Genomic DNA, 9,045 nt, shown 5'->3' with positions numbered 1-9,045 from the left:
TATAATTGTGAGTTCACATTGATAATTCATTTTAATTCAATACTGTAGGGTTATTTTGGACTTCTAAGTGTACCTGTTTGTAAATATATTTTCCAGGTGAGAGAAACCCAATTCTAATCATCTGCATGACTTTATCTATTTGTTCAACTAAGTTAATTTGCCCAAGTTAATATCCTCAAACCACCCTTAGAAATATCCTCCTCTCTTAAGATACTTATCTACCTCCAGTGTGCTTCTGTTTGGCCCCTCGCTGTATGCTTTCAAGGAAAAGCAATGATGGTTCTTTCTCTACAGATAGTTCCTACTACCTCTATCCTAGGAAGGAAAGAAGAGGAAAAATGAGAAAGGAAGAAACAATTGGAATGATGTATACAATAGAGGTGTTATATATTTTAAATTTCTCCAAGAGCTTGAAGGATCATTTTTCCATGATAAATTATATTTCTTTTCTATTTGTCTTTGTAAAATATAGGCATGGCTGCCTTCTAAAATTCTTTTGGGGTCACAGTGCTATACATAAAGAAACAGTAAATGCTGAACACTTTCATGGACAAGGTAAAGAAGAGTGATTTCCCTACAATGTGGAAGCTAATCAAGGTTAGGAGGGACAGAAAATGGAACTAAGGCCTGACCTATGAGGCTCTGTAAGACTGGATACTGCCTTGCCTCTGTTACTTTCTGCAGGACAGTGTAGCAAAACGTAAGGCATCATTCAGGAAATTTGCTTCAATTCTATCTTTTACTTCTTGGCACCTAAACATTGATTAAGTGGTAGGTCAGTTGAAGAATTTTATTCTCCCTCTCTGCCTACTGCTTGGGTAACAGTAATTACCATCAGACCTCAGGAAGTATTCTCATATTCTGTATCCCAACTCATGGGGATTATTGTGTACGCATCTGTTGGTATCCCATTTTCAGCCCCCAAACTGTCGAGAACTGTGAAGCATTTAAGGTTTTTATGTTAAGCACAAACAAGAGTTAAGCTGAGTATTTCATGAATACTAGCAGAACTGACTTAAGTCAAATACAAAAAAAAAAAAAAAATTATTCATGGAGAGCAGGAAGTATGATTAACATTTTACTTTAGTTCTTTTTCATTCTATTCAGGTTATATTTTACTGTCTTGTTGTACAGGAACATTTTAAAGTATTGACTTTTTCAAATATACAATAAAATTATCTTGAAATGATGACAGTTACTGATATATATTTTCCTTTTCTGTTTAGGGAGAAGTTTTTCCAAAGTGTCATTGCAGAACAGGAAACTCAGATTCTAATGATTTGCATCAATTTCCCTTTTCCACCGATTCATTAGTTTAAAATTTCTGAATGTTTTCTATATACAAGAAATGGAGGAACATTATTTTAAAAAACATAAAGAGGAATAAAGTTGGAGTTTTGTAAAAGTCTAAGGGAGAAAAAGTTCTTGTAAATTAAGATTTATTGGTACTGACTGACTAGAAAAGGGGGGAAATGTAGTATATAATTTTTAGAAAAATTCTTGTTGCATATTTTTAGATCTAATATTTAGTGTTTAACTATTTAAATATTTTATAAAGACATTAATGATGATGACATGAGAAAGGGATTAACCATTTGCTGATAAATACAATGTATATTACACTAGAGTAAATAAATAAAATTTTAAATTATGTTGATGTTAATAAATAAGATATAAAATATGACTAACAATTATGTTGATATGTTAATGAACATATATATAGTTTGGGTAAATTGGTTAGACAATATTGCTGGTTATAAAGTGTTAGAGAATAAAAATATACTATGTTAAATTGTGGGTTCTGGAGTCTGACAGGTTTCAAATCTAGGCTTCTTAAAGTACAAATTCATATTGGGCAAGTTGAAACCTTTCAGAAACTAATTTGTCATTTGTAAAATTAGAAAAATATTAGTATCTATCGCATAGGTTTCTTAAAAGGGTTAAAGAGTTATTAAAGTGCTTAGAACAATGCTTGGCACATTTTAAGAATTCATAAATTTAAGACCTATAAGGTGACATAAGAATTTGAACTTAATCTGGCTCCATTTCTGTTTGTGTAGAATGTGGCCATTGTACAATGTGTAGCCTCTACAATTCCATCTGTGTTTGTACAGCCTGTCTCTGTGGTTAGATCAACTGACATTTCAAGCCAGAGAAAGGATCAATGATTGATAAAAGCCAGTGGTTATTTTCCTGTTACCAGGTCAGGGATTTGCACTGTTCCAGGAAGAAGGAAGAAGCTTAAATATTTTTCCATGTGCTGAACTGTAATTGTTCTGGCATTGTTAAAATTATTCAAATAATATTTGTTTAATTTAGTCCAGCGCATACATTGGCAAACTGCTTCCTTGACTACTTACCCTTCCAGGGTTCAAAATTAAAGCAAAACAAAAGAAATAATAATAATAATAACTTTTAAAAATACCTACAAACACAAAATCCAAGTGTTAACTCAGCTCTTTTAAAAGCCAGGTTTTCTTTTATGAACTAAAGATTGTGCAAATAGGAAAGCACTTATTTGGCATTAGAAAATAATTTAGAGTCAAGATAATGATAAGGTCTTTGTTAAAAACTTTTTTTTTAAGAGAGAGAGAAAGAGAGAGAGAGAGAGAGAGAGAGAGAGAGAGAGAGAGAGAGAGAGAGAGAGAGAGAATTTTTTATTTTTTTTACTTTTTAGTTTTCCGTGGACACAACATCTTTATTTTTATATGGTGCTGAGGATCAAACCCAGCACTCCGCACATGCCAGGTGAGTGCGTTACCGCTTGATTGCCACATCCCCAGCCCCAAAAAACTTTTTAAAGATCAGAACTGTTTATTTACTTTTTTTTTTCCTTTACTCTCTTTATTAACAACACTGTTCTGCATTTATTAGCATCACAGTGTAATCAACTACCAATATGACATCAACTCAGCCACAAGATCTCCAGGATCCATTGCACTGGGTTTGGAACAATCCTGGCAAGTGAAGAACTGTAGCATCACAAAAGGGATTAAAGCCTTACTACTTACTAACTCTTTAACTCCCAAGTTCTAATGAAGTGAAGTGAAATGCAACTTTTAAGCCTGTAGAAGAATATGGTATTAAATACTTCAACATAAAAATCAGACAGGAAGACAAAATAATCTACCTCCTTTATATGGTAAAATAATCTGAAAGGAGCTAAAAATAAACTAAAAATTTCTGAAACTATTATCTCATTTGCTAGTTTTCAAGAAGTCTTCAGCCACAACTTAGAGACAGAAAGAATAAATTATCAATGTTTCACTTCTAAAGTGATAATAAACAAGATCTCATCTCAGATGGATGGATTTTTTTTTTTTCTACAGTGGCCAAAAAGCAAGTTAAATTCTGTGTACAAAAAACAGACCATACACTTAGGATCATTTAAAAATAATGAGACTCCTCTCTTTGTCTTCTTCTAAAGTATATAATATATATTTAACAGCACAAAGAAGACACCACTTGAACTTCCCTGTAGCCAACAGGAGAAACTTCCACATATAAAAATTAAAAATTTAAACTTTTAAATCATTAATATTTTTAAAACATAATACAGACTTAAAAAATTGTTCAACGTTAACCCATGACCCCACCCCTAGCACAAAAATCAACCCCAAATCCAGAAGTCACAGTTTTTTGTTCCTAAAAATTCCACAGCACTGAACTTTTATCTTCACATCAAGCTGACAGCCAGTAAGAGGCCTCTAACAGAAATTCCCAAGGGAGGAACGGAAGCGCGATTGATGCTGCGTCTCTTATCTACCTGGGCTGCACTGGTGTACCTCTGAGGTCAGGTCCACGAGATTCGACCCCCACATTACGGTCCTGGAAGGGTGAGCTGGCAGTTTCCCTCATCTTCCCCCTCGGAGGCTGTCCAATAAGCACCTGGGAATTGACTTTTCTTGGGAAAAGGGTGCTGGTAACAGCGGCTCTTTTTTTTGGCGAGACTGTTCTTTCTCCTTAATCAGAGCCCCCCACGCCCTTTGTAGCTCGGAGTCATCTTCCTCAGTGCCAGGTGACCTGTGATCCACTTTTTTCATATTCTTTTCTTTGGTCTTGGGTGCAGATCCTAAGCGAGTCCATAAGCTACCTGATTTCTTCTCCCGAGTATCAGAGTAGAGGCCTTTAATATCTTGCCTGGGAACACCTAGCCTACTATGTACATCTGAAGAGGGCTCTCTCCGAACCACTGGGTTACTACTAAAAGCCTTTTCTGGAGAATATGGTCTTTTTCCTAACCGCTGTCGTATATCTGATTTAGTACTGCTGACTGGTGGCCGTGGACGGGAGTGCTGGCGTTTTTCATCTAACAGGTGTCGGACATCTGCAAATTTCTCAGGTGGCAATTTGTTATCAATTCTGTTTTTTATATTGCTCGTGGGTATACTATCTGCCCTCATGGAGTTCCTAATATTTTTCAGTTGAGATTCTACTTCGTCGGCATACATAGTCATTTTCATGCTTTTCTTTGGTGAAGGAGTGGAAATCATTTTCAGTTCTAGATCATAGTCCATTTCATCTGAGTCTGAGCTGCTGGCACTGGACCGCCTAGACACACTCCGCTCACGGGTCTGCTTAAGAGCTGGAAGCTCCTCATGGTACTCTACCACCACCCTGTCATCTGCATCCATGTCCTGGTCTTCCTCCTCCTCCTCTTCCTCCTCTTCCTCCTCCTCAATAGGTTCCTCAGGAACATTCACTAATGCGGAATGTCGGTGTTTATATGACGTCAAGCCAACATCATCCCCAATCAGGGCTCTCTTCTTGATCACATCCCGCTGAATGCGACGGGAATGATATCTTCGCTTCCAAGAATTGCTAAGAATTCCTTTCATGCCTCCGTAATTTGGATTCCCATATTTCATGTAATACTGACTTCTTCTGGCTGCTCCAAGTTCCTTTTTGTCATCTTTTGTAGCAAATCTCATGAATAACCTAGTTCCTTTAGCAAGTTTGTTAGCTGGACGAAGATCATTTCTTAACAGAGACTCTTCTTCTACCTGAGACAATGTGTCCAACTCTACATCACTTGAGTTCTCATCTTCAACTTCTCCTTCTTCAGCCTCGTCATCATCTGAACTGTCTTCATGCTTGTCTTTTTTACTTTTCTCAGATGACTTGTCTTCACTGGCATCCCTGCTTCTGATCTTATCCTGGGCTGGCAGAGAGCTCATATTGATAAGGGCTCGTGTAGCTGTCATTTCATCCAGCCAAACCACATTACAGGAGGTATCATCCAACCATTCAATGTGTGCTGGAGGATATTCTTTAAAATAGGAAAAGATATCCTGGGTACTCATTTCATCTACTCCACAAATGTAGATCGTCTCTAGTCTCACTTTGGGAATTGCTTTTTTCATCATGTCTCGGTCCAAGGCTACATTTCTTTGGGCAAGATTTACTTCTGATCGGAAATGAAAGCGCTTAGCTCGCTGTTCTTTTTTTTCAATGGCTTCCTTGGAGGTAACATCAATTCCGGTGATGAAGCTGCCAGCCTTATTTTCATATCTTCTGCTTGTGTCCGGCACGATCTCCAGCTCGCCCTCCTCCACCTCCATGGGCTCCGGCTCGCCGCGTTCCAAACCGGACTCCGCCTCAGGCGACGGGAGCCCCAAGGCCGGCCCCACCGGGGCCTCCGCCTTCACCTGTTTATTTACTTTTGGTCACTGACTTGCGGCATCTTCTGTGTTGGTTTTCTGTCACTGTGACAAAATACCTGTGAAAAAACAACTTTAAGGAGGAAAGATTTATTTTGGCTCATAGTTTTAGAGGTTTCAATCCACAGTCAACTGGCTCTGGGCCTGAACATCATGGCAGAAAGGCATGTCAGAGGAAAGCTGCTCACTTTATGGCAGCTGAGAAGCAGAGATAGGGGCTGGGGACAGGATATAGTGCCCAGGGGCATGCCCCCAAGGACCAACTCCTTTCAAGGAGGTTCCACTTCCTACAGTTTCTACCACCACATCCCAACTCTCCTGCAGCTATGAATCCCCCAATGGGCTAATTCATTGACAAAGTGAGGCCCTCAGGATGCAGTCACTTCCCCAAATTCCCCCTCTGAATATTGCTGCACTAACATACTAGCCTTGGAGGGACACATTATATTCAAACCATAACATCTTTAAAGTGTAATAAAGACATAAAGGGAAGAGTTATCAGTGCTATTATCTAGTACCAAAGGAAGAAAGGGAAAAAAAATGGAGCTTTTCTTTTTTTAATAAGATAATTATTCTTATCAGGGCTATCTTGAATAATAATATGCTCTTACTTTTATTCATGACCTAGTTTTGAAGAAATAACACAACTACACAAATGAATGTTTTGTAGAGAAAGACTCTGGCAATCCAGCTATGTAAGTTACTCTGCATCAACTGCCATTTCAACTATTCCCAAGTTTTATTCTATTATATCAATAAAATAAATAAGACATGATTTCCCTCTACTACTTCTCACAAAATTTCACATATATTTGAATACATTTTTCCTGAACTCCATTTTAAAAAGAATTCTAAGAACACTTAACATATAAACCCTAGAGCACTCATTAGAGCTACCTCCTAATGAGTGCTCTAATGCTCTAGGAGTAGACCTAACCAGTGCTCTAGTGTGTATTGTATTACAAGCACAATGTTGATGATTATAAGCACAATGTTACATAGTCCATCTGTAGAACTAACTCATCTTGTATTACTGAAACTTTACGCCCCTTGAACATCAAATTCCCCATCTCCTTCTCTCCTCCCATTCTACTCTGTTCTAAGTTTTACCAATTTCCATGCTACATATAGGTAGAATCATGTAGCGTTTGTTTATAAGATTAAGTTCTCTTCTTCCATTTAAGCCCAATTTTTCCACTAACCTTTCATCCATTTCTTGGAAATCTTGTTTCTCAAATGATATATGGCTGAAATAAGCTAACATTTAAAATCAATTAGTTTTGTCTCACCAGACCTATAATAACGCCCTTTCTTGATGCCATTGCAATGTGTACTGGAACATGAAAGAAAATAAAAAATAGTTAAAAATCCTGTTTCAATAATTAAATCACATTCACTTTTCTCTGTCTTGTAATGCATAAGACTATTGACTTTAATCTACTTAATGTATTCTATCAGCATTAAATCTGAGGCTGGTGAGGCTGACCAAGTGGGGCTGATTTTTCCTGAGACCTGTGGAATTGATCAAAGTCAAGATTCTAAAACTGCAAGGCTATCTTCTTTCAAGTTGTGGAGAACTGATGCTCTGCTTTATAAGAATTTTATTTACACAACTTAAAAGTTACACAAACTCTTTTTTTAGACTTGTTTTTATTATCCAAGCCCTAGTTTACAGTAAGAAAGTTTAAGCCAGGCATGGTGGCTGGGAAGGCTGAGGCAGGAGGATCATGAGTTCAAAGCCAGCCTCAGCAACTTAGGGAGGCCCTTAACAACTCAGCAAGGCCCTGTCTCTAAATAAAATATAAAAAGGGCTGTGGATGTGGCTCAGTGGTTAAGTGCTCCTGAGTTCAATTCCCAGTACCAATAATAATAATAATAATTAATTAATTAACTAATTAATGATCTAACTTCTATAACAAAAGTAAATAAATAAATAATGTTTTAAAAAGGATATTCATCCCTCTTCAGGCCTAGTGTCTAATGAATCTAATGAACTTCTATCTATTTCTCAAACATAAAAGTCTTAGTTATAACAAGTTTATAGCCATGCTATGGGTATATGCTATGACTGAGATGCTATTACCCCTCATTTCCTAGGAAATGCCTACACTTGACCCAGGTGTAAAATAATATATTGTTAAACTGAATCTGAAAATTAGTATAATCTTCCTTCTGTCATCATTTTGTAAATTTTCCCTTGGTACCACCTATGATTTTTCCTTCATAATCCATTGCATTTAAAGTGCTGATATAGCATTTGTCTTCTATGTTTTTCTGTGAGCTCAGTGAGAACAGAAACCAAAAACTGTGTCTTCTCCTGTATTTTTATATACAATATATGGTATTTGCTCAATGAATATTTTTTCTATGAATAAATTCTATTATGGTTGAAATGATCAGATATCAGGTATTCAGTTAATTTGTATGAATACAATTTAATTTTTTAAGAATTACTTTAGTTTCTTTGATAAGAATAGGTTTTAAGCAATGAAAAATAGAAGCAGACCACCAAAAGAGACTATAGAGAAGATAAACATGAGTTAGGTGGCTTTGTAATGAGATAGTAGCTGGGGAGTCAAAGAATTTATGAAAGTAGAGCCACTTGAACTTTCTGGGCAGGATAAAAAATTAGTGAGGAGTCAAGAATTGTTGTTGTTAGTGGTAGTAGGTAAATAGATAATACCATTTTTTTTTAAGTTCCAGGAACTTAAAGTGTACTACTGAACCACAACCCCAGGGGTACGTAACTACTGAACCACAACCCCAGCTCATTTTTATTTTATATTTTGAGACAGAGTCTCCCTAAATTGCTTAGGAACTAGCCAAATTGCCAAGGTTTTCTTTGTGATCCAGGAGCCTCAGCCTCCAGAGTAGCTGGAATTATAGGCATATAGCGCCAAACCCAGCTGTAATATCAGTTTTTGAAGTAGAATGTTCATGAGTACATCATCAAGAATTCTATTTTACATATATATAAACATATAAATACATTTCCTCAGACATCTTCCAGCAAGGTCAACTAGGCAATTGGATAAATTCATCAATCCAATCTACATTATATTTGGTAACAAATCTCCCTTCCCTGTACCCCAACGAGAAAACCCTCAATTGTCCTCTCTCATCTCCCAAACCCATGACTCAGAAAATTTTGTTTGTTCCACCTTCAAAATATAACAGGCTCCAAGCACCATTCACTGTGTCCACCGCTCTCACACTGCTCTGAGCACCCTCCTTCCTTGATTTATTACTGTAGGGCCTCCTGAACTGTCTGCTGCTGGCTTCTACCTTTACCTTCATAGCCTTTTACCAATACAGAAACCAAGGTGATCCCTAAAAACTAAAATGTAAGGCAAATCAAGTCTTTGCTCTTCCCATTTCTCATAGA

The 9,045-nt window shown here is 36.9% G+C and overlaps 1 pseudogene; it reads right to left on the bottom strand.

Moving 5' to 3' along the window:
* Nucleotides 1-3,410: 3,410 nt before the first annotated feature.
* On the bottom strand, nucleotides 3,411-5,642 carry LOC144364940 (nuclear cap-binding protein subunit 3 pseudogene; annotated as a pseudogene).
* Between the last annotated feature and the right edge of the window lie 3,403 nt (nucleotides 5,643-9,045).

Source organism: Ictidomys tridecemlineatus, chromosome 6 (genome assembly GCF_052094955.1).
Source record: "Ictidomys tridecemlineatus isolate mIctTri1 chromosome 6, mIctTri1.hap1, whole genome shotgun sequence".
NCBI lineage: Eukaryota > Metazoa > Chordata > Mammalia > Rodentia > Sciuridae > Ictidomys > Ictidomys tridecemlineatus.
Note: the sequence above shows the minus strand (reverse complement) of the source record. Positions and strands in the feature narration are given on the sequence as shown.